At 47.2% G+C, this 11348-nt stretch overlaps 1 long non-coding RNA gene across 2 annotated transcripts; it reads left to right on the forward strand.

The window, feature by feature from the left end:
- Positions 1–1220: 1220 nt before the first annotated feature.
- On the forward strand, positions 1221–10586 carry LOC125620341. Of its 2 annotated transcripts, none has more exons than XR_007351940.1 (3): positions 1221–1680; positions 3428–3477; positions 10506–10586. It is a non-coding gene; the product is annotated as an uncharacterized LOC125620341 (long non-coding RNA). The 2 variants fall into 2 exon arrangements; XR_007351941.1 differs by lacking the exon at positions 10506–10586 and adding an exon at positions 4731–4806 and having other exon boundaries at positions 1222–1680.
- The last annotated feature ends 762 nt before the right edge of the window (positions 10587–11348 follow it).

Consider the following 11348-nt stretch of genomic DNA (forward strand, 5'->3'; position numbering starts at 1 on the left):
TGCCAACAGCTTGATTCTGGACTGCTGGCCTCCACAACTGCAGGAGAATGCATGTCCCATTGTGTGGACCCTCCTGCTTTGCAACTTTGTTATGGCAACCCCTGGAAGCTGGGTCAGAACACAGGAGCCTGGTGAGGGGAGGTCAAAGGTCAACATAGACTAGAGCCCTAGGGAGAAAAGGGAGGGAGGGCCCTGAGGCTGATAGATTCCGAAGGGCTGGGGCTGGGGGTCTTGAGGAGGAATGGCAGACGGTTTTAGGGGAAAACTGCAGGAGCAGCAGGTTTACAGCCAGGGAACTGAATGCTTAAAGCTAAAATTTCAGAGATGGAACCCTTTCGAGGACTGCAGGTACAAACAGCTACCTGATGAACAAATTCACCCTAAATTGGCAAGACAAATGACCCTCCTTGGAATCTGCATTTTAAATCCAAGGAGTACAGAGGAGCTCATGATCTTCCCGGGAATTACTCTGAGCCCATTCCATCTTGTGGCATTTCTTACCCTGCCTGAGCTTGTGTTCTTCAGGAAGGGCGGGGGAAGGGGGTGGTGGGGAGCAGTGGAGGACAAGGTGCTTGGTTCTCACCCCAGAATGGAGGCAAGTCCTTCCCAGGCCTTGCCCAGTCTTTCAGAGAGAGGCCTGCCTGCTCAGGAGCTTTCCAAAAGGCTCCTCTGGAGCCCCCTGGAATTAAGTGGCAGAGAAACCAAACACTAAAACTTCAGGGTAAAGCTGAGCCATTTGAGGAAACGCAGGAGGAAAACTCCCAAGTAGAATCTTAAGGCAGTTCAGTGACATTTCCAGAGCAAGCCAGAGAAACTCTTGAGTTGCCCTGGGGCCAGGAATTATGCAATTCAATAGCAAAAGCCCAAAGGGAAATGGGAATCCAGGGCCTCTTCCTCTTTGACCTGAGGCTCTGTTCCCCCTATTCATTCACCCCACTTGCCCTCTACCAGCAGTTTCTGCCCGCGTGCCCTTCCCTTAGCCCAGTCTGCGGGCATCCCAGCTGTCTGCAGCACCTTCCTTCTTTCCCCACAGGGTATGGACGCAGATTGATCTTTTCTCCTCCTGCTCCCCTATGGCCCTGGGCCAGGTTCTTTGCTATCCCACAGCATCTTAGCTAAGCTGCTGGGGAGTGGGGGGTGGGGGAGGAGTGGGGGGTGAGGGAGGACTGGGGGGCTGGGGTTTTCTTCACTTTCTCAAGACAAGGTCTCCTAATATTTACAGAGGAGGGTGTGTGAGTTGTCGGGGGCTACATTTCCTCCTGCAAAGCCCCAAACCCTCTCTTCTCAGGCCCTTCCCCCACCCATGCTCCTCCCTCCTCTGCCTTTCGGGCTCCACTTCCTCCTCTCCTTTCTGGCCTTTTCTCCACATTCACCAAGTGGGAGAAACGGTTGAGAGCAGAAGGCAGTTTAACTTTGACAGCCCAATGAGAGAATCAGCTAAGAGCTATTCCAAGGACCATGTTTTCCAGAACGGATTATATATTGAATCAATGAAGGTGTTTCTCTCCGAGCAGACAGCTCATCTCCAAGAGCTTCACAGGAATCTTCTCCTGGTATTTACACAGATGGGAGAGGCGGCTCTTCTTGCCCTCCCTGCCTGATCATTCGTCTTCCTCTCCCCAGCCTCTCCTGGCGGTGCACAGCTGGGAATGAATGGGAGATTTCAGCCAGCTCTCCCGGGTGAGAAAAGCCAGAGGCAGGTGAAAAGATGGGGATCTGGGTAGGCAAAGTGGCAGACTGTCAAAGAGCAGTGACAGTTTCTAGGTTGCAAGCTGTCTGGGGTGGCGGGGGATGGGGTGGGGGTGCGATTGTATTGAGTCACCACTGATGAAATATTTATTGAACTGTGGAAGAAACACTCCAGAGCAAAGAAGCATTTGAGATTCAGGGTTCCGGTGCTCACATCATTGCCTTGCTGTGCAGGGGAAGTAGGTGTCTTGCCTTCTCTGTGTGTCAGCTCACAGGCCTGGGTGTCAGGGCTGGAAGGGAGCAAAGAAAACCTCTAGTGGAACCCCACAGATTGAAGGTGGGGCACTGCACCTGCAGAGGGTGAGCTGCACCAAATTGCAATTCCAGATGGACAGAGTCAGGGACAGCAGAATCAACAGCCAGCCTCCAGTCCCTGGCCACTGTCCCATCCATCCACTAATTAGTTAGGGAAAGACCTAGAGCTCTGTGACCAACAAAGAAATCATTGGCCCTCCTTCTAAGTAGCTGCAAGATGGCAGCCTCCAAGAATGTTCAGAGGCCTGGGCAGGTCCCAGCACCACCAGGGCACTAACTGCAGTTATGTAGGCAAACGGAGGAAGGGACCATTTGCAAAGTATGGCAAGCAATGGTGAGACAGATAGAGGGGCAGCAGGGAGCTATTTCCACCCCTAAGGCCTGAAGAGGCACATGGAAGAAGTGATGCTCTCAGGACCCTGTACAAATTGGAGCCTTGCAAAGTCACCACCCAATACAAGCTGCAGGCATAGAATCAAAGCAGGGCAGAGAAGGGTGCAGAATAAACACTTCCCTCTCATGGCCTCTGAATTGTGGAAGCTTCCTGTTAGTCCAATCCAAACGGGAAGCCAGAGGACTTGAGACCCCATCCACGGAGATCAGTCTCCAGGAGCATGAAGCAGGCAGAAAATAGATTTTGATCTAAGAGCTAAGCAAAATTGCAAAGCCAGCAGATGTGGTAGATGGGACACCCCAAAAGAAAGAGCAAGACTTCGGGAGCCAGTACTTAATATGAATCCCAAGTTTACAGCTTACTAGTTATGTGATCTTGGCCAACTCTATCTCTCTGAGCCTGGTTTTCTTTTGGGGACTAATTATCCCCTCTTGATGAAGTGGTTATGAAGATTAAATAAGATGCCTTATGGGAAAGTGCCAGCCACATTCTAGGTGCTTCTGAAGGTTGGTTTCCCTTCTCTTTAGAGTCCCCCTTCCAAGCTCTGCTGGATTGGAGGCCTTGGCATAGGCCTCCTATCCAGGCTTCCTATCCAGACCCTGGCTCCACACCTACCAGCTGCTTGTCATTGGCCTGTCACTCATCCTTTCTAAATGTGTTTCCTTAATGGTAAAAAGAGGATGGATCCCCAGCTCATAAGGTTGGTGTGAGTATTAGAAATGGCTTAAGTAAAGGCGCCCAGTAAAATCCTGGCCTCATGGTTGGTAGGCCCCGGAGGTAGACTAATTTCAAGTCCCACCTCCCTACTTGTTAACTTGTGATCTTGGACATATTTTTAATTTCTCGGAGGCTCAGTTTCTTCATCTATAAAGTGGGGATAACAAAAGCACTTCTCCTGTAGGGCCATGATAATGAAGTGAAGTAATAGGCACACAATGTTCTAGGCCTAGAGTTGGTCCTCAAAAGTTGGCTATTGTGGACTATCAGCAGTTATCAGTCCTGTAATGTTTCTTGTGTTTCTTTCCCCAGTCAAGCATCCAACCCTTCCACTCAGAGCCTGGAGTCTTTACTGGAGAAAGGTTAAGTAGGGAATGGGGGAGAAGAGAGAAAGCTCATCCAGAGGGGACAGGTCAGGACACCAGGATGGCTCAGCCTACTTGGCAAATGCCTTGCCCAGCACAAGCATGCAGACATGCAGTGCAGTTAAACACTCAGCCTGCAACTCCCCCTCTACCATGCCACCCAGGCATCTGGGAGGACTGTCCCCCAGCTTTCCACTCTACCCTTGATGTGACTCTGGCTGGCTCTCAGCTGAATGACAACAGGGAAAGGGGAAACATACAATATGATTAGACCTGATACTGTATCCCCTAATAGTAATTTGCTGAACACTTAACTGTGTGCTAGGCACCACCAGAGACAAAATAACGAGCTTGTATCCATTTCAACAATGTAGTGAAATTAGTCAAATTGGAGTAGTGACATTAGTAATATCGGAAGCTGAAGTCCAGACAGGTTAGGGAACTTGGCCATCACATAGATCATAATTGGCAGAGCCTGCATTTGAAATCAGGTCTGGTTGTTCCCAAAGCCCAAGCTTGGGAGTCCATGCCAGGTTGGCATCCCATAAGGGTGGCTCACATGTTGAATGTCAGTGGAGGAGGACTAGGGACAAAACAAGAGACACAGTGATGACTGAGCCCAGAACAAGTTTGCTACTTCTGGCCATTTTACTGGGAGGGTTGGATACTGAGGATCTCTGGTACTTTTGTGAACTGGACCCCAATCACCAGGGACCTGGGGAGGAAAGAGATCAATTTCAGTTCCCAGGCTCTGGAATTTGCCTCCTTCTCTTTTCCCCAGCCTAGTGCCCTGGGACCTGGACAAGTCCTTCCCAAGCTGCAAAAAGCCTTGTAGCTAATGGCTAGTGGGCTCCCTTCCTAAAGTGTGTCCCAGTGGGTGCCAGGAGAGCAATGATGGACGTTTCGAACAGTGGCAGAGGGCTTTTCCCCATGTTGCAATGCCAGGTGCTTTTGAGCTTCTCACCTGCAAGTGTCTCAGCTCAGGTGTGAAGTCTCTAGTGTAAGTGAGCTGGTCAAAGTGTGGTGGGAGCGAGTTGAACTCCTGTGGCCTCAGCCAGCTTCTTCAGAGAACAGTACTATTCTTAGGACCTCTGCAGCCAGGCAGGAGCACCCAGGGCAGTGAAGGACCCCAGTCATGGGGTTGCATGATGGGGGAGCACACAGCCCTGGGAGTCCCTTGGAACTGGATTCCAATATCAAGTTCTAGTTCATTGTTTTGTTTTTTTTTTTTTTTCAAATTCCACACACAGGTATGGAGAGCTTACTTCAGTGTGAGTCCCATGCAGGATAAATCAGAACATGATGGCTTCAAATTGCATATCTAGCAGGTGAGGAAAATCCTGCACACAAAAACACCAAAATGTGGAAAGTTATCTGCACGTCTCTTTGGGACTCAAGAGTGCTCCAGGGGTTCAGGGGAGGGAAACACAGCTGATGGGGCAGGTGCTCATATAGCATTTACTGTATGCCTGTCACTCCACCAAGAGCTTTGCACGTATGTATTCTTGTAATCCCTGCAACCACCCCTCACATTACAGACCAGGAGACAGGCACAGAGAGGTTAAGCTGCTTTCCCAAGGGCCCCCAGCTGAGGATTTCTGGTGGGTGGAAGTGACCCAGGCTGTGTGGCTTGAAGTCTGTGCTCCTAACCCCCCCTTGAAGTCTGTTCCTGCCCTAACCGCATATATTAACCTCCTGCTTGTTAAAATGCAATTATGAAAAACAAGTGCTTTCTCTACTGGTATTGTTCAATTGTTAAAAATCAGTCTATCTGCAGCATGTTCATGTGTGTCATTGTTAGATTACAAGTTACAAAGAATCTCATTCAGCTATACTTATTGAGTGTCTGCCAAGAGCCAGACACTGTTGGAGCTGCTTTCGCATATTCTAGGTCAATTTACTTCTTGCAACAGCCTTGGGAAATAGGTGGCAATTTCCCCTGTGTTCTGCAGGAAGAAAATAGGAGGAAAGAGGCTTGATCCACCAGTAACTTGTGGAATTAATCTTTGGACATAGTTCTTGCAACATCAAGTCACTGACTTTAATTTCAAAGATTAGCATTAATTTTGTTAATCCTTAGTATATAGAACCACATGCAATACAGCCTTGAAGTGATGTCATTTTCAGCCATTTGTTTTTGTGTGTGAGGTGGGCTTTAATTTTATTTTTTTCAAGGGTATTTCACACTTGTAAGAATAAAGAGCATGGAATGAGGGCTTTGGATTTGACTCTGAGTTTTCCATCATTGTAGGTGTGTAAACTTGGGCAAACTTCCCAAATCTCTGAAATTCAGTTTCCTCATCTATAAAATGGAAATTAGACTAGCCAATCCCACCAGGTTTTTGTGAGGATTACATTCAATAATAAAGAGAAAGTGCCAAGCATTAAATATGATACCCAACTGGCTCCCTGAAAATGGTGGCTTTTCTTTACGGCGAGCCACAAAACAGTGTCCAGTAAATATCGGAGCAGTTGAGTATGAGAGTCCCCAACACACATTTTCATTTTATCCGGTCAGTATCCTTGTGAGATAGATATGTCCATTTCAGAGATGGCTACCCAACACTGGCAAAGCAGGATCCCAGTGCCTGTCACATGATTCTCCACTTTAGGAACTTCTCCACCTTCCCTTATCTGTACAGTAGGGACAATCCATGGGAAGGTTGGAAATTCACAGCACAGGACAGATGTCCGGAGATGATTTTCAGCTTACAAAACACTAGTGGTGGCCACATGATGCTGCTTCCCTCAAGGTGAAGATAGGTTAATTAGTGCCTTTGGCATACATTTACCAAGGTGTATTCCTAGACCCATCAAATCCTTGAGGCATTAGAGAAGAGAGAGAGAGAGAGAGAGAGAGAGAGAGAGAGAGAGAGAGAGAGAGAGAGAGACAGAGAGAAAGCATGCCCACGCGCATGCCTTGACCAAACTTGTTGGACTGTGGCCAGTCCTGTGTCAGAAAGCCCCCTAGTTGGCTTATAAGTCCTGGCTTAGAACATTAGCAGGACGGCAGCTCACTTAGACATTCCACATCTGAAATCCAGTGGTCAGTCCAGGTGTGTGATAATTTGAATGAACACTCATGGGTTAGGATATGAATGTGGGTGCCGTGGTGCATGCCTATTATCCCAGCGGCTCAGAAGACTGAGGCAGGAGAATTGCAAGTTCAAAGCTAGCCTCAGCAACTTAGGGAGGCCCTGCCTCTAAATAAAATATATAAAAAAGGCCTGGGGATGTGGCTCGTTGGTCCAGTGCCCCTGAGTTCATCCCTGGTACCAAAAAATTTTTAAAAAGGATATGGATGACAGTTCACAATCCCCAATTTAGGAGGCAGGATAAAGCCCTGAAAACCAGGAGAATCATGAGAATGACTAACTCCCTTGGCCAAATGAGACTCCCACTTAGTGTCAGCAGGGTTATCTCTGTGAGGTCAACTTTAAGTGTTCATCTTAATCTAGACTTTAATCTGCTGCCTCTATCTTTTACCTGAGCTAAGGATCTGCGTCTCTACCCTCTTGAGTACATGTCTTAGGGCCTGTGTCTGTTGCCTAACCCATGGGGTCTTGGGGTCCCACATATTTCTTCTTGGGGAAAATAATCACAACATTCATGAATATGTTAGGGCTGTAAGAGATGTGTTTTAGTCAATCAGGGGTCTCTTTATCCTACAACACCTAGGAATATCCCATAATCCACAGAACATACTTTGGCAAACATTGTCCTGATGGAAGGGAGCCCAAGTTTCACAAACCCCTTAATGAGCTTCCACTTCTGAGTGATCAATAAGAAGCATTAAAGCTTACCACGTGCAAGAGCCTGTGGGAGAATGCGGACAGTGTGGGAGGCTGCAGAGCTGTACTAAGCCCCAGCCTGCTCTTAAGGAATTTACCGCACAATTGAGGGAGGTAAAGACATTCACGCAATTGAGGTTCAAGGAGCGCAAATATAGTTCAGTGCCAGAGGACGGTGTAAGGAGGGCACCAGTGAGGGCCCTACGGGGTGCACCCAAGGAGGTGGGAAGAAAGAAAGAGAGTTGGGTGTCAATTTGGTGATGGTCCAGGCGCCATAGGTGTTCCTTCAAAGTAGAGGGGGAAAGACAGCCCAACTTGTAACCACAGAAAGTAATCCCAAGAGAGGCTGAGAACCCAGCCAGGTACACCATCAGGTGTGGAGGAGGAGGCTTGGCAGGGCCCTGGCTGAGCGAGCGGCAGAGTGGTGAAGGAGCAGCCACCGCCAAAGCCCTGCACAGAAGGAGCATCCATGAATAAGATGTCTCGCCTGCTTGTGGGGACGGGGGAGGCCATGAAAAGCGGGTCCCAAGAGAGCAGTCCAGAAATGGGAGAGCATGTTGGCCTGAGTTTCAGAGTCTCTGACTCCAATTTCAGAAAGGGTGTGGTGGTCGGGGGGATGAGCCGCTTACACCAGTCATCCCTCAGACCGTCCTCAGCATTGCTCGGTAAACCAGCAGACAACAGAACAGAACAACAAGGCCGAAACTCGTGACTGAGCTCGGCTTCATCCTGAGTGGAGCGCTGAGTTTGTTATTCAAAAGCTAGGAATGGAGCACCTGCTCTGTGAGAGAGAGAGAGAGAGAGAGAGAGGGCCAGCAGTTCCTGGGGCTCTGCTTTTCCCGGCCCGGAGAGGGCTGGGGTACAGGACACATGGGAAACAACAGTTTTTAATAGTATATAATTTGTGAAGAGCACTTTTTTTTTTTTTTTTTGAAGGGGCTAAATCCCAATCTTTACTTGTGAAGCTGATCATATATACTTTTCATTTTGGCAGGTTCACAGTACTTTGTGGTTACAAAACAGGAATCATTATTCAAAGAAACAAAATATTACGTAGCTACAATTAGAATAGAAGAATGTATCTTGGCTTATGCATAAGCAAGCATTTTTACTTTCAGTTCGTGTTTTCCTTTGAGTTGTTTCTGATTAGTTAACTTTTAATAATAGTTAGAAATGTCCCAGATTGTTGGCCTATACCTTGACTATTCTTTCTTGACTTACTGACTGGAAACCAGTGCCATGGTTACAGCAAGTGTTTAACTTGTTATTTATTTTACTCAAACAAGAGTAAGAGCACAAACCATTGTGCACAGGAACAAGAACAAGTTGCCCAGTACTAAGCACTAATATGTCTTCTTAACATTAATTCTTCTTCTCTAGATTTTAATTTAATTTCTCAAAAACTTCCTTGACAGGAACACAGGGAGTTTTTCTTTCTTTTTTTTTTTTTAAATTAACATATTTTACCTTTTTATTTTATTTTTTATTTTATTTTTTTTTATTGGTTGTTCAAAACATTATAAAGCTCTTGACATATCATATTTCATACATTAGATTCAAGTTGGTTATGAACTCCCAATTTTACCCCAAATACAGATTGCAGAATCACATCGGTTACACATCCACATTTTTACATAATGCCCTATTAGTAACTGTTGTATTCTGCTACCTTTCCTATCCTCTACCATCCCCCCTCCCTCCCCTCCCATCTTCTCTCTCTACCCCATCCACTCTAATTCATTTCTCTCCTTGTTTATTTTCCCATTCCCCTCACAACCTCTTATATGTAATTTTGTATAACAATGAGGGTCTCCCTCCATTACCATGCAATTTCCCTTTTCTCTCCCTTTCCATCCCACCTCATGTCTCTGTTTAATGTTAATCTTTTCTTCCTGCTCTTCCTCCCTGCTCTGTTCTTAGTTGCTCTCATTATATCAAAGAAGACATTTGGTATTTGTTTTTTAGGGATTGGCTAGCTTCACTAAGCATAATCTGCTCTAGTGCCATCCATTTCCCTGCAAATTCTATGATTTTGTCATTTTTTAGTGCTGCGTAATACTCCATGGTGTATAAATGCCACATTTTTTTTATCCATTCATCTGTGAAGAGCACTTGATAGACTCTGCTGTAGATCCTGCATTCATTCCCTCGTCTTTCTTCAACTGGGAGAAAGCCTCCCAGGCTGGAGGTCAGAGCGGACTTAGTTCCACTTAACTGGTTGGCCTGAATGAGTCCAATAGGGTACTGTGTGCCTGAGGGCAGGTGCAGGGAAAGATAAGGAAATTAAACTCACAAAACCCATGTAGGTGGTCGTACAGAATCTCAAGAGGCCTGTTGAAACACTTATGGGTGGCATTAGGGAGAAAGGGGATGTTTTCCAGAGGTGGCATGTCTGAACAGATGGAAGCGGTGATACAGATAAGGGCACTTCTTGAGTAGAAGGGAATGGATGGACTTGGATCTGGCTCACAGGAACTGTGCATGACCTTGGCTATGCCCAGAGGACTGGACCTCCTCAGGACCATCACAACCTCATGTGAAGAAGGCTGGTTAGAGAAGAACAGGTTGGGACAGTCTTCTAAGTCATGCTAAGATGTCTGCCCTCTTCTAGGGAGCCACTAAAGACTCACTGAAGGATGTCACACAGGGCCGGATATCATTAGCTTTGCCCTTCAGAAAGAATTTTCTGGTGCCTGGGAGGCTTGATGAGACCAGAGAAAGGGACTTGAGTACAGCTTGAGCTGGGAGTTGAAGAAGATTTCAGTTCAGCACACAAGGAGAGTGTGTGGAGCAAAGGCTGGGTTTGAGGAAAGACTGACCCTGTGAAGCAGGGCAGGAAGCAGGTCAGACCCCACCTGGACTTGGGTCCACAGGCCCTGTGACCACGCTAAGCTCCATAATGCTCCTATAAACTCCCTTTAGTCACCTGCAAATACTACTTGGGGACCAGCCAACTCTGTCTCCTGTACAGAGGATGAAAGGGGAAGATAATAGAGAAGAACAGAGAGAGGAGGGGAAAAGACCACTGAGTCTAGAGAGGAGAGCAGGAACCAATGTGATCCTGTCCCTGTAGCTTGGTGCCCATGCTGAGAGGTGGGCAAGGGGAAGTCTTGAGCAAACTCAAGGGACTCAGGTGTTGGCTTGGAAGCAGGGGCAAGACAGTCCCAGGCCTGGGGGCCCTCAGGCACACAGAAACGGAGATTCAGGTCTATTGATAAAATTCTCCTTCAACAGGCTTCAAGGCAGAGTTGGTTCAGCTGATCTAACCAGATGAGAGGATGTTCTAGATTCACAATGAAGCCTGGGAATGGGGTGCAAAGAGAGCAGACATGAAATCGTTTACCATTTAGACCGTCTGGGCACAGAGCAGGTAAGTAAGTGGTAGATACAATTGGGCTTCCCATCTTTGAGCTGTGACACTTTCCCTGAGCATCTAGAAACCAAGGACAGAGAACACTGTGTCCAGTCACCATTTGGAGCTCCAGAACTAGGTCCATGAAGATTTGGTGGCACTTCTGGCTGTCCAGCACTCTGACCAATCTCTCTTCCCTACAAGGTAATGGTCAGCCGCAGAGATCCATGGGGACACATGAGAATATCAAAGACCCAAACCTGGTGGTAGAATGAGATGCTGTCTACCAGGTCTCACCTACACGGCAAGGCTGGGATGGGGCCAAGGGGCAGGAGTAGAGAATGAGGCAGAAACTGAGCAGGGTCAGCTCAGCCCTCAGCCCACCACCCTACTTCTATTGCTCAGAAATTGTGCCTGTGCTGTTCAGTACCATAGCCACTAGCCACAGTAGCTAATTAAATCAACACTAACTAAAACTGACATTAATTAAAACAACTTAAATTCCAGCTCTTCAGTCACACTAGCCACACTTGAAGGGCTCAATGGCCACATGGGGCTGGTGGTTTTTCACAGTGGACAGAGCAGATAAGAGATCATTCCCATCACTGTAGAAAGTTCTATAGGTAGGTCTGTGACACCCCAGAGGAACATCAGCACCAAAATCAACTCACATCTTTTATGCCATGTAGATTTTCTGGCTCCATTTCTTTTTCTTTTTTCTCCCT

This window comes from Marmota marmota, unplaced genomic scaffold, assembly GCF_001458135.2.
Source record: "Marmota marmota marmota unplaced genomic scaffold, marMar, whole genome shotgun sequence".
NCBI lineage: Eukaryota > Metazoa > Chordata > Mammalia > Rodentia > Sciuridae > Marmota > Marmota marmota.